The sequence below is a fragment of the Festucalex cinctus genome, chromosome 11 (assembly GCF_051991245.1).
Source record: "Festucalex cinctus isolate MCC-2025b chromosome 11, RoL_Fcin_1.0, whole genome shotgun sequence".
NCBI classification, from domain to species: Eukaryota; Metazoa; Chordata; class Actinopteri; order Syngnathiformes; family Syngnathidae; genus Festucalex; species Festucalex cinctus.
The window spans coordinates 6,916,942-6,931,941 of NC_135421.1; the positions used below are offsets into that span (position 1 = coordinate 6,916,942).

At 42.7% G+C, this 15,000-nt stretch overlaps 1 protein-coding gene across 2 annotated transcripts in view; it reads left to right on the forward strand.

The window, feature by feature from the left end:
* dpp10 (dipeptidyl peptidase like 10) overlaps positions 1 to 15,000 on the forward strand; it is a 258,273-nt gene that overhangs the window by 182,770 nt on the left and 60,503 nt on the right. The gene's annotated exons all lie outside the window — the stretch shown is intronic.

Below are 15,000 nucleotides of genomic sequence, written 5' to 3' on the forward strand. Positions count from 1 at the left end.
AATCTGTAAAAACAGCTTTGCAGGTTGGTTTGTGGATGATGGGACATAATAAACTCCTGGCCAATGAAGAAAAATAGCAGACAGATGGATGAGAACACCAATGTGTTTTTTTTTGTTTTGTTTTTTGTTGTTGTTTTTTTTTAAAGTCTTTTGGGGATTTAGCTCGAGGTGGTCTTAAATATAGAATCACATTGATATCATCATATATGCGGTAGTCTGTTGTATGACGGAGGTGGAGAATTCAGGTCTAGAAAGTAAACACCCTGACATTGATTGGCTTTAGCTTTAACGTACAGTTAACGAGCTGCTGGTTGAGTAAAAGCACTTGCATATTGTCATTGAAGCGCAGATGACTGATGGAAATAAAGCTGTTGTTAAAATTGTTATAAGAAATATAAGAAATGCAGGTTTATTCTTTATTTTTGATTCATTGACATACCAACCACTAGAATGGAGGAGGGAAGCCTACTTATTAGATGTGTTATTGTAAGCACATGTTACCATTGATTGTAATTAGGTAAAATAGCAAAGTGATTTAACCCCATTATGCCTATTGATATATGTCAGCTTTTACAGATTGATAGGAAACCCACATTGTTTACATATTTGCAATTTTTAACATTTAATGCATTGATGGACTTCTTTCTGTGTGCATATGGAATGCTCGACTACATTTGAATGCACCTCGCGTCTCACAAGAGACCTCATGAATGCTTACATTCCCATTAGCTACAAACTGCTAACGCCGAAGACTTGTGCCATATCATACAATGACTGCGTAATTAAATAGCGGTTTCTTGGCATTCTTAATTTTCATTTGAATATGAATTGTGTTCTTTTTGGTCATCGAGGACCCCCTAAACGGGGAAAAAAAAATTAACGGCCACGAAATACCATGGATCGTAACAACAAGTCAAGTTAAACGCCATGCCACCACGCACGTGTCCATTTCAAAATAAAAGCCTACCAATGCTATGGCATTGACGTCCATATATTATTTGGTAGCCCTTTTACCGTAATTGCTGGACTATAAGCCGCACCTGATTATAAGCCGCACCCAGTACATTTCTAAAGGAAAAGGCATTCTGTACATACATAAGCCGCACCTGACTATAAGCCGCATGTGCCCACATTGAAACACGAGATATTTACAAAGAAAGATGGTACACAAAAAGCGTTTTCAAAGGTTTAATAATATACCTTAGCTTTTCTTTCCAAACAGTGCCTGTGACGCGGCAGTAACACAGCAGCAATACGGTAGTAACTAACAGGGCTGGTTAAAAATAACATACCGGTAACAGTCACTGAGACTGAGACGTCTTGTATTTTCCATGATGAGGGTCTGAATAATTTTATTCATGCACAAAGCGCAAAGTTACATTAAAGTTGCGTCTTCCTCGAAACATATATTCCACCTGTCTCACTCTTACCTTTTCTGCTCGAGCGCCCCTGCCGGCCGTCAGAAAAAATACATACCATATATTAGCCGCATCATTATATAAGCCGCATCATTGTGTAAGCCGCAGGGTTGAAAGCGTGTGAAAAAAGTTCCGTCTTATAGTCTGGCAATTACGGTAATTCTGAAGTTGGCCTTAACAGCACATGCATGGCTAGTGTGACTCGTCATGAACAGCAAACATTGTAAAGTTGGCTGCATTTGTGGTAAATTGGTCGCAGTGTCAAACCCGGCTGTCTGATGGCCTTTTTCACCATCTATCTGGTTTAGTGCAGCATTGCTGCACTCCTCTCCAGCCTCCAACTGCTTTCATTGGAAATTTGAAGGAGCGGCGGCTACAATTTAGGAATGGGGGGGACGCCGCCAATGAATAAATAGAACAGAAGAACACGGGAAGGATCTTTCACAATATTGCATACAAAATGAAAGAATACTGTATGGACATGCTTGAGACTGATACAGCCTCAAAGGTGTAGGATAAAGAGAATACTAATGTCAAAATTTTCATATTTTAAGATCAGCAACACACTATTTTCCTCTATACAAATATAAGTGAGATTATAGACAACTCTCTCCCCATATATTTTGGAAATGACAACAGAATCACAGTAGTCATTTTGCCATCTGAAAGAGCACATTTAGCCTGGTTTGTTAAAGAAAAAAAAACAAAAAAACAAAAAACAGCAACTGTGTCTGGCTGACAGCATCTAAGTGTGCAGTTATTTTTGTAAATTTATCTGCCTTTGAAAAGTAATCTGGCATCTTTAGCCATCTTGCTTGCTTAGGGGTAATTGTTGCTGCTGATAGATTGTCCACTGTGAACACAAGAGGAATTTTTTCAAACGAGGTACTTTACTCTCTATTTCCTAAATTTGTAACATTAGACATTAAATATCATGTAAAAATCAAACTACACCATTTTCTACAAGGTTTAGGTACCAGTAAACATCTATAAAATGTTTTTTTTTTTTGTTATGACTTATTTTGTTTAGTTTTTTTATGACTACGTGTATAATACGACGGGACAATTTTGGATCACTTTATATAGAAAAAAAGTGTGTTATTCATGACATTTTATGATAGTTAATTTAAGTACAAGCTAAAATGGCTGTGATTGTGTTTTCATTAGTCATGCGCTGCTTCATGATTTCTGTGTGTCAAGCAAAGGAGTTTTCCTCATTTAGTGAGTAATTAATTGCCCTGAGCTGGTAGAGAGTAGCCAACAACTCACCTTGATGTTCATTAATTTCTGAATTAACCGCCAACCCCAAATCCAGTGAGCTTGGAACACTGTGTAAAACATAAATAAACACAATATAATGATTTGCAAATCCTTTCCAACCTTCTGCATATTCAGTTGAAAACACTTCAAAGACAAGTTATTTGATGTGATGAACTTCATTCTGATTGTTTGGGCAAATATTCATTAATTTTCAAATTGATGCCTGCAACACGTTCCAAAAAAGCTCTGACAGACAGGGGCATTTTTACCACTGTGTTCTATTACCTTTCCTTTTGTCAACAGTAAGCAATTTGAAATTGGAAATTGTTGAAGCTGTGTAGGTGTGATTTTTTTTTTCTCATTCTTGCTTGATGCTGTTGCAACATTATTTGCTCACAGGGTTGTTCACAAAGTGGTGTATCTTACCCAATCGTTGCTTGCGAATATTCTTCAGGATTCATTTGGAATTGCTGGCTCTGAAAGATCATAGACTCCATTAATTACCAGACTCTCTGGTAATAAATTGTGCTTATTTGCTAAACATTTGTGCATTTGCCACATATGTAAATATATTGGAGAATGTACTGTTATATTACTTTTAGACACTCTTTTTTTTTTTTTTTCCTGAAAACTGCTCTATTGTGCAAGTTGTAAACAGAGCATGATAGATCGCAGGGAGATGCATAAGGACATGATTTACACTGCTGAGGGGATTAAAGGCTGAACTTTTTATCATTCAGCCATTAAACTATTATCCATACCACTTATCCTTGACAGGTCCTGGCTGATATAGTGAGAGAAGTGAGTTCTGTCCTTTATAGACTGCCAGTCAATCATAGGGATCACATAACGAGAGTCCTAATTGTTTACATTCACTCTGACAGGAAATGTTATATCTGAAAGATCAAGAGTAGTGTTAGTTGTGTCTGCACTGTTAACACATGCCAGTGAGACGAACCAAACATTTGTCTGTTTTTTCCCTTGGGGAATATCCCATCTTTAAGGTCACTTTAAGGCCTTGACATTTTACTTTCTGAGGTCCTTGCTACTGTATCAGCTCAGCAACTTTAGAAGATGGAACTCATGATGAATTAATCATGGCATGTTTAAATATAGACTTCCAGGGGAAAAAGCAGCTGTGTAATATCGCTTAGCCCTCCCTTCTCATATCCTCTGATATAATCTGACTAATTACTGTATATATCTTTGTTGATTGGGTAATCTGCTTGCATTATTTTTGCTTATTGTATTTTCACAGAGTTCTACAAGGAATATTCATGTGCATTGATAGGCCACGTTAGCATGTTTTCTCAGTAAATAGGACAACTATAGTTTTATATTTTTGAATAAATATATGTGTTTATGTTGTACCCAAAAAGGTAGGCAATAGTAACAAGATAAGGATCAACACGCACACAAAACTCTTCTTGTCTTCATTCATTTGTATTGAGTCACATGACATCAACTGCACTGACTTGGCACATATTCAACATACATTGCATGGTATTTTAGTATTCAACTCAGGACCCCACTACTCATGATTAGTTTACATTTTAGTTTACATTTTCAACATTATAAATCTACACAGTCATGTGATCACTTTTAACCTTAAAGTCCCTGTAAAATGAAAATAAATGTATTGTGAATTTGACACACCACAGTCAAGTGTTGTTAAAAACTAGTGTTGTTCCGATACGGCATTAAAACAGTGGTATCGGTATCGGTGAGTACTCACAAGTAACATGCCAATACCATTAATTCCAACGCTAATATAGGATTTTGGATGCAGCATCTTGTGTCTTGCTCGTGCACGACATTCACTGATATGTGACATGATCACTGCATGCAGATCTAAGATAGCCTATTGGCAGGCGCTAGCCATTTTGGTGCCCTAAGCATAAATGTTTTGTGGTGTTTTGTGCAATTTCCGCATTTATGTTAGGGTATGAAATGCTCCTTGAACATATTGAAGCATTGATTCTGTATTCAGAAATACAAGACAATATTCAGGGATTCTACAATGAAATATGGTTTTGAACCAACCATAGTACAAACATTTTCTAAATTGATTAGGATTATGGTATTGTGCAGGCCTATATTTAAAACACAGGTAAATGAAAATTTTAATAATCTACCTTTTTAGAGAAGGACTGATAGGGCACTATGTAAAAATTCTGGACATAATGTTAAAACTATGAATATGAAATGAGGAAATCTACTTAGCCTTAAGATGATTATTATTATTATTTTCAAATTACACTTTTACCAGTACATGCCGCTCTTGGCCGTTCCATATGAAACAATATTGTCTCGTCACATTCCATTCAACATACCGTATAATGAACGTGCTGGTCACAACCATTCCACTGCGGCGGTTTGGAGTTTTTTTTTGTTTTGTTTTTTTGCTAACTGTGGTCATGTAAACGTAGCTGCTACAAAATAAACAAATTGTCATACCTGCAAGTGACGCGCGAGCATCATCTCATTGTTTTTTCTTTTCCTCTTTTCCACCCCCAATTCTTGATGCCTTTTTAATGACATGTCCAGATATCCAAGAATAAACTTCTGCCAAATTTGCGATCGAAGCATAAAGTGCACCCCACCCCTCTCCCCCTTTCCCTAGTAGTTTGCTTCGTTGGAGCAAAAGTGCACCCTGCCCCCTCCCCCTTTCCCTAGTAGTTTGCTTCGTTGGAGCAAAAGTGCACCCCACCCCCCTCCCCCTTTCCCTAGTAGTTTGCTTCGTTGGAGCAAAAGTGCACCCCGCCCCCCTCCCCCTTTCCCTAGTAGTTTGCTCCGTTGGAGCAAAAGTGCACCCCGCCCCCCTCCCCCTTTCCCTAGTAGTTTGCTCCGTTGGAGCAAAAGTGCACCCCACCCCCCTCCCCCTTTCCCTAGTAGTTTGCTCCGTTGGAGCAAAAGTGCACCCCGCCCCCCTCCCCCTTTCCCTTGAAGTTTGCTCCGTTGGAGCAAAAGTGCACCCCGCAGCCCTCCCCCTTTCCTAATAGGAACAAACTACTAGGGCAGGGGGGGCACCAAGTAGACCGGCGATACCGCTCGTCGAGTAAATAATGCTACGTTATTTTTTGTATTTATTAACATGCTTTACAAGCTTTTATTTTAAATATTAGACACTGATATTATAATTACTAATATGATTATTTTTACGGGCTTGATTTGTTTTTTGGTGCCCCCTTAGGCAGTTGGTGCCCTACGCGCAGTGCGTGATAAGCGTATGCGGAGCGCCGTGTCTGCCTATTGGCCCTTGAATGCTCTGAACCAATGGCAGGACAGATTTTTCATGTTGAGGAAAAAAACAAAAAAAAAAACAAAAAAAAACCTAAGTAACCTAACCTAACCTAAATATCGGTATGGTATCGGTATCGGCCGATACTGCAAAGCTGGGTATCGGGATCGGTACCGAGGGCCAAATTACGGTATCGGAACAAAACTATTAAAAACCACTGTCAAATTTGAATGACAGCGGTTCAAGAACAATGACTCATATAAATATCTTCATGTTTTTAATGCAATAAAATGTCAGCATGGGAATAATATACATACAGGCACATGAAAAGTAAAACTCCAGAAAAGCTCTCATTCATAGGAACACACCATCAGCCTCGCAATGTTTTTTTAAAACCACAAACATTACAAATCCATCCACAAGTACCTTTTAAATTGTAAATATAGTTCAGCATTGTTGTAAACATTATTATATTTATTGTATATAATGTATTTTTCACGACCGGCTCGCGACGCTATTTGTGAATGGAGGTCTGCCGCTGGAGCTCTCATTCCCAAGTGAATAGGAACAAACCACCAGCCTCGCGATGTTTTTTAAAACCACAAACATTACAAATCGATCCACAAGTACCTTTTAAATTATAAATATAGTTAAGCGTTGTTGTAAAACATTATTATATTTATTGTATATACTGTATTTTTATGACTTTGTCGCCTCTGCCTCTCTGGCTTAAAACAAGGAAATGGGCGTGTGCCACGGCGTTGCTGTTGGCCAATCAGACGACAGGTGACGTCACGGCCCCGCTAGTCCCCCGACGACCGGCGCTGCAGAACCGCTGTGGAAAGGGTTCTAAACAGCGGCTACAACGGAACAGCTCGGCCCCGAAAAAGCCCCGTGGAGACACTTAACATCCGGGGTCAAAAATTGCCGCTTCGGTGTGGAACCGGTACGGTGGAAAAGCGCCTAAAGTATCTGGTTCTACTGTTAACAAACGGTGCCCTTGTGCGAACAAGTTATCCCTGCGAATGTTAACAAGTTACAACAAGCTGTCTCCGGTGGTCGGCATAAGAGGGAAAAAATCAAGGCAGAGTTAAACCTGTCTATCTGCGCACACAGCAGTGATTGCTCGATGTACTGTCGTCTCCCCTTTTCTTCGATACCTTGACGCAACCACGCTCATAAGAAAAAATGATGAAAATATACTCCAAAACCATGACAACTGGTGAGGTTTTCTGAAGGAAAACAAATGGCAATCGCCACTACCGGAAAGGGCGGTGCACTCAGAGATTTTCCAGGAAACACGTCACGGCTATTTGTGCATAGGGTCCATTACTAGTTAAAAGTTAATCGTAAAATAGGAAATTACTTTTTAAATTTTTATTTTTAAAGACCAGTTTTGTGTGAGCGTTTGTCTGTGCGCGTGCATGCGTAGGCCTGTAATTCACAAAGGAAGATTAGCAAGACACGCTGTCTACAGACATTAGGCCTGATTCACCAATGCCTTTGGAAAATTGTGTTCTCTGCGCTTTAGAAATACACAGTCGACAATCATTAGAAATATCCCCTGATCTAACTTCTCCAGAAGAGCAATGGGGAGAAAAAAAACGTGGATTATAAAAAAATAGGAGATGAAAAAACATTTCTGCAAATATTCATGATGTGCATTTGAAAGGAGAGAATTGAGTCAAATATAGCAGAGATTTTTTTTTTTTTTTTTTTTGCTGAATCACTTTGGGCAGTGCTGCGTTTGTCAAGGCTTAGTGGTATCCTTAACAAGTAACGGTGTGGAGTGGGGCCAAGAAAAGCCAGAAAGCTTCTGGAAAAAAAAATCCAGGTTCAATTTTATAACTGAGCTCTTTCACATGTTCACTGCTGATTCTAGATACAGCAAGGAGTAGTATCTGGTCCCGATGTGGATGATCTCTTGTCTTGCATGTCCATAAGTATAAGAGTATAAAACTTGATGATGTAGGAGGATGTGCTCAACACAAAGAAGAGGGGGCTCTTGAACTCAGCCATCCACTTTATTGCCACCATAAACGAATAGCCGTTCTGATGAAAATGAAGCATATCATCATTAGTGTGTTGCGTAGGTGGAGATGAGATGAATCAGGCATATTAACCACAAGGCCAACGTGATGTGTATCTCGCAATGGATGCTTTAAGGAGAGTTATATTATTTCTCTGGCTGGATTTACACTGGAGGTGTCATTAGTGACAACACAAAAGTAAGCAATAATTAGTAAATAATACAAGTTGTATAATGTTTAGTTGGCCTGGGTTGATTCTTTCTCCCACTGATTTACATTAAGGTTAACCTTCACCTTACTCTTCTTAACATCACTGTCAGCAATTATTTAACAATTCACACATCACTAATGTAATATATTTAGACCATCTTTTGGTCTAAGCTTTTGTGGTAGGTAACATTTAGCTACAGTGAGTGTTTAAAATAAAATAAAATATTGTGTTGATTTGAAATCCATAATGCCTGTCACTGATTAACGTCTGATTCTGTCATTGGCTACTTTTGCTCATTTAATTGTTCCAGATAGCAATGGTGACATGCTTTCAACAGCTGCATTATTTTGTGCATTGTTTTTTTTTGTACAAATTAGTGTGTTAATTTTGTCTGAATTTAAAATTCCTTTAACACCACTAAATTTCTTAATGTGCGATTAATAGCCAGTTGCAATGTAGCAGACATGTTCACTTAAAAGTTAGCAGTAATAAATAATAGTAAAGTAATGGTGCATATTTGTGGAGACTGGGGTCAAGTTGTATTTTTCAATTTTAAAAATGTGCAGAATTTCACAAGAAAATTAATGTTAAAGATTAGATAGCGCTTAATATGAATAGAAAATGCAGTGAGCTGTCGCCAACATCTTACAAAGGAAAAATGACCAACACAAATCAATATTACACAGTATTATAGTACATAAAATGTACTGTAATACTGTTGTAAGGGAAATCGGTCCAATTAATTATTAAATCAATAATTGTTAATTGTTAAATTAATAATCAATTGGCTCATTATTTGAAGGAGACTCAAACTTAATATTTAAATAAATTTTGAGCTTGCCTGCGGAGCACCACATCTCTTTTTGATAATTTTATCAGGATAACAAATGAGAACCTCGTTGAATCAGTCATTAAAATGAAGGCTGTACCCTTACGACAATTTTGTGAGATCTTTGTTCAGCTTGGAGGTCACTATAAATTGATGAAACACACACAGTAAAACCAGGTTTTGAGTTTTGTGCACGTTTATTCTCTAACCTAGGTGGGAAAATCTACTTAGAACTTAAAGAAGCAAAACTAACTACTATGATAGGAAATAAATCAAGAACTAAAATAATAAAATAATCAAAGGAAAACAAAACAATAAAAGAGAAACGGTCTTAACCAAGGTGATGGATTTCTTAAATCAAACCAACATGGCAACCACAATCAACCTAGTTTGCACCAATTTGTACAATCTGGCTCATGCCTGCAAAGTTGCACTTACAGATGGGGTTGGTCTGAGAAGCGGGACCCTGGATGGAGACTCGCCAAGCCCGTTTGAAGAAGGGATGAAGAAGGTTCAGTTCAGAAGAGGAGCAGAATTCGTCCGGCTGGCCAACTGAGCTTCACGGGGTCAACCTGCTGGCAGGGAAGAGGCCCTTTCTGGTTGAGGCCTCAGGGTGCCTGGAAAGGCACCGTCCATTTGAGCCTGTGCAGGGACCAAAAGCAGCGTGTTTCGCTGCACTTGTCGCAAAAGCGATGGCTTCCGTGAGTTTGGCGTGTGTGGCCACGCGAGCCGTGTGCTGGTGGTCACGCTAGCTGTGGCTAGCCCTTTGTCTGGCACCCGCGCCCGATGGAGAGGGGGTCCAGCAGCCGGGGAGAGCAGAACAAAAGGGCCAGGGGCCCAAAGGAGCAGAGCAGCAAAAGAGAGAGCGGAGCCAAAAGAGGGAGAAGCAAGCAGGGAGCGTGCTTTTAAAGGGGGGCGGCTTGCTCTACAGCAGGGGTCCGGTAAGACCAAAATGGAAAGTTACCAGCTTGGAGAGGGTTTTGAATCTGGATCCCATGTTTACCAAGATTCTAAGGTCAAAATTCAATCAATGCAACACGTACAGTTGAATACCTCAACTGAAATGTTACCTAGCTTACACTGTTAAAGGGGGGGGTGCACGTGTCAGTCAGAACATGTGTGGCTGTTTGTGGGGGATGTTATTGTTCTCACCACCACCCACGGGTGGCATGTCCAGTACACAGGAGTGGAGTTCCTTTGGAACTGAGGTTGCAAAAAGTTACAACCGTCCGATAATCGTTACACTGTGTAACTTAATGTAACTTAATGTTATGATTTTTTTTTAAATGAGATTACTGTATCAATGATTAAATGACGCATCCATATTTCTATTAGTTTAACATTTTTTTCCACTTTTATGTTGAGTATGAAACTTCGTGAAAAAAAATGTTCATTTTATTGTACATTTAGAACAGATCTAACATTTGTGATTAATAATGAGTTAACTAGTTTTTTTTATTTTTATTATTGATAAAGTATTCATGGTGGAGGTTAGATTCAACAGAACATTATCATCCTTGAGTAGCACACAGTGACCTTGATCAGAAACTTTAAAGCTCATAGCTCATTTTGGGATATCAAGAATAATTTTCATAATTGGTTACTGGACAACTGGCTTTAACTCCTGAGCCACGCCATGCTACGCCAATGTGTGTCTCACTCAGTCTGCCTTGTCTATACTGTACTTTCAAACCACTGGTTCCCGACCGGAGGGCAGTGTACACTCTGTAGGGACACTACAATGATTCATAATGACATCAGTGATAAAACAAGGGGCTCTATTTATGCAGCCGACACAGCTGCTCTCAAGCAGGCGCATCTTAATTTTCGCGCCGGTGCAACCCTCGTTGTGACTGATTGGGATTTTAGTTCATCTCTGTGCACCATGCTGGACATTCAGCATACAGAGGGTGGCTCTTTCGACATGCGTCCAACACATCTGACATCTTTGGCAGAATCACGATCTACACAGGTGGTCTAACATGATTTTGGTGTATTTGATGGGGCACAAGCAGACCGATTGTGATATGTAGTGGATGTTATTGTGTTCCATTAACTTTGACTACCAGCCATTTCACTGGAGCAACCCCCCTCGATACCAGCCGTTTTCCTGGATTTTGACTGATCTTGCAAGGCCCACAGAATATTGAGTTCTAATGCTATTTCAACATGGGACATACCAAAAGAAAGATTAGACTCTCTTCTTTCGACAGAAAAAAATGATGTTTCTATCTTATTCCGTTCTGTAGTTATCAGTGTTTGAATATGGCTAGGTTTTGTGAAAATTCCCATTTTTGACCAAGAAATGGGAGAAAAAGGGCTTTTTGTAAAAACAGACATTTCAAGCACAACTTTGGCTTTAACACTGCTATTTTTTCTTCTGTGACTCCTCAAACATCTAAATAATGTTTTCCTTCTATAAAACAACAAAAACAACATAAAAAAGTGCTTTTGACAACAAAAATAACAGTTTATTGAACATAAAGAAATATTGAACTAACGAATGAACAATGTACATAAGTGTCTGACAAGTGCATGTGGGATGTCTTTCGGCTGCCATCTGCTTCGCTGCCAGCTCCAAACATCCCCACAACTTCTAGATGCACCACCTGTACATTGTAGAACCAGAAACAATTGCAAATATTAGATATTTTATTGCTACAATATGAAGTATAGTAGGCTACTTTTATTCACCTTTCTTTGCACCAACAAAGGAAGGCCAAGCTCTCTGGCTGCTGGATGCATCTGTAATTGAGATATATATATATATATATATATATATATATATATGTGTGTGTGTGTGTGTGTGTGTGGGGGGGGGGGTGTTTGTGTGTGTGTGTAAAATTACCACAGGGTTCATTCATAGTCGATCTGTTGTTGTTTTGTTCCTACATATTGACATTCTCCCACCTCTCTCTAAAACTATGACTAGAACTAAAACAATAACAATGACAAAACACAAATCGGTCTGTTTTTTTTTTTTTTTTTTTGCGACATATTGACATTCTCCCACCTCTCTCTAAAACCTTGACTACAACTAAAACATAACAATACACAAGTCCGTCTATCAACCTAGCGATTCTGCACACGCACGCACACCCATATATTTGTCCACTACATTTAAAAGATGCACGACTTGTACATGTATTATTAGTGTTACTGGCAACTTTATTCTATGGTAGGACAAAATGATGCATATAACTGCCTTATGAGGGCATTGGGGGTGTGAGCTCCGAAGGGGAATTTAGCAAGTTAGCTTGTCTTCTTACCTCCTCGTTCTGGAGCGGGGTTCGGTAACTCCCTTCTGCTTCATCTCCAATCTGAAGGCACACGCTCATCTGAAAGGTCAGGATCCAAATCAGGCTTATACTCATCATCCTCCAAATCGGTGATCGGTGTAATTGTGGTGATGATCGATCGTCCTCCCGGTCTACCGGTAGTCGTCCTCGCTTGTCGCGGCCGGCGGAGCGTCGCTCAACGGCGGCTCGACGCGTTTCTTCGACGTGAAACTTGATCGTCACCATCATCCTTTGATGACGATGCTTTTACAGCCGAAAATTACTCATCTAGTGTTACCTGTTTTGTTTTTCGGCCTCCGCGTTACTCGAACTGGCCGCCTCTGTCACGCCGCCACCAGCGTGACGGCCCATGCTTTTATTTTTGTGTTCATGTTTCCTGTTTTGTTGTGAAATAATGATTCCCCTCTCACCTCAGGTCACTTACCCTTCCTGCTGCTTGCTAATTACCGGTCCCCGCCCATGATTACCACCACCTGCCACCAATCAAGCCACAATAAAAACCACCTGCATTCTCCCCTCCGTGGCCGAAGTGTCACACACAGTCAGTGCATGGAAGCGTCCCACAGTCCTCGAGTCCTTGTTCCCGGTACATTATTGTCTTGCCTTGTTTTTGTGCCTTGTCTTGTTTTTGTGCCTTTTCCTCCCCAGTGGAGCGCCTTTTGTTACCCCTTTTGCCTTGTGCCCTTTTTCCTCCCTAGCGGAGCGCTTTTCGTTGTCCCCAGTACCTTTTGCCTGTTTTTTCCTCCCTAGTGGAGCGCTTTTTGTTCTCCACTTTTTTGCTTCCCTGTTCTCCTCTCAGCTTGAGAGGAGACACCTGTTGGCCGGAAATAAACCTGCTGCCTTGGTGGCTTACCTTACGCCTGCGTCTGAGTCCTACCTTACCTCGTCGTGTCAGTACACTTCGGCCAGCATGGACCCAGCAGGAATGTCCAAATTGGAGCCCTGGCAGAGGCTTGAAGCCAACGCCCGAGTCATTGCCGAGCTAAAAGAATTACTGGCTTTGGTCCGTGGCGACTGGAGTGATGGGTCGGACTGGCCTCAGAACCCCGAACCTCGTCTGCTGCAGCCTCTCGCCCCTGAACCTCGTCTGCTGCAGCCTCTCGCCCCTGAACCTCGTCTGCTGCAGCTTCTCGCCCCTGAACCTCGTCTGCTGCAGCCTCTCGCTACTGAACCTCGTCTGCTGCAGCCTCTCGCTCCGGAACCTTGTCTACTGCCGCCGCAGCCCCTGGCCGCTTCGCGTGTGCCGCTGCCGCCGCAGCCCCTGGCCGCTTCGCCTGTGCCGCTGCCGCCGCAGCCCCTGGCCGCTTCGCCTGTGCCGCTGCCGCCGCAGCCCCTGGCCGCTTCGCCTGGGCCGCTGCCACCGCAGCCCCTGGCCGCCTCGCCTGGGCCGCTACCTCCTGTTGCTCGTCAGGCGGCGCAGGGATTGCGGCCGTCACCTCCTGTTCCTCGTCAGGCGGCGCATGGATTACGGCCGCCACCTCCTGTTCCTCGTCCGGTGACGCATGGATTGTGGCCGCCACCTCCGGTTCCTCGACCGGCGGCGCCTGGCCAGCGGCCGCCTCCTCTTGCACCAGTTCCGGCGGCGCCCGGCCAGCGGCCGCCTTCTCCACCACCAGTTCCGGCGGCGCCCGGCCAGCGGCCGCCATCGCCTGCACCAGTTCCGGCGGCGCCCGGCCAGCGGCCGCCATCGCCTGCACCAGTTCCGGCGGCGCCCGGCCAGCGGCCGCCATCGCCTGCACCAGTTCCGGCGGCGCCTGGCCAGCGGCCGCCTCCTGCTCCTCATCTGGCGGCGAACACCCCGCCGCCACCTCTGCTCCTCGTCGGGCGTCGAGGACGCCCTCCTGACTGGCCCCGCTGGGACTCTCTTGTCGGGCGTCGAGGACGCCCTCCTGAACTGCCTTTTGTCTGGGACGGATGGGTGGGCCGTGTTCCCACCTCCGTGCCCCCTTCCGCCCGCCCTTGTTTTTGGGACTTTTTGATGTTGAAGGGCCGTCAGGAGCCGGCCCTTGAGGGGGGAGTACTGTCACGCCGCCACCGGCGTGACGGCCCATGCTTTTATTTTTGTGTTCATGTTTCCTGTTTTGTTGTGAAATAATGATTCCCCTCTCACCTCAGGTCACTTACCCTTCCTGCTGCTTGCTAATTACCGGTCCCCGCCCATGATTACCACCACCTGCCACCAATCAAGCCACAATAAAAACCACCTGCATTCTCCCCTCCGTGGCCGAAGTGTCACACACAGTCAGTGCATGGAAGCGTCCCACAGTCCTCGAGTCCTTGTTCCCGGTACATTATTGTCTTGCCTTGTTTTTGTGCCTTGTCTTGTTTTTGTGCCTTGTCTTGTTTTTGTGCCTTTTCCTCCCCAGTGGAGCGCCTTTTGTTACCCCTTTTGCCTTGTGCCCTTTTTCCTCCCTAGCGGAGCGCTTTTCGTTGTCCCCAGTACCTTTTGCCTGTTTTTTCCTCCCTAGTGGAGCGCTTTTTGTTCTCCACTTTTTTGCTTCCCTGTTCTCCTCTCAGCTTGAGAGGAGACACCTGTTGGCCGGAAATAAACCTGCTGCCTTGGTGGCTTACCTTACGCCTGCGTCTGAGTCCTACCTTACCTCGTCGTGTCAGCCTCAGCCTCACCCCCCTCCCCCCAGCCCACGCATACACTTCCTGTTTTTTTTTTCTTCTACAATGTGATCCTTGCGTGATCGTGGCTGTCTTTTATAG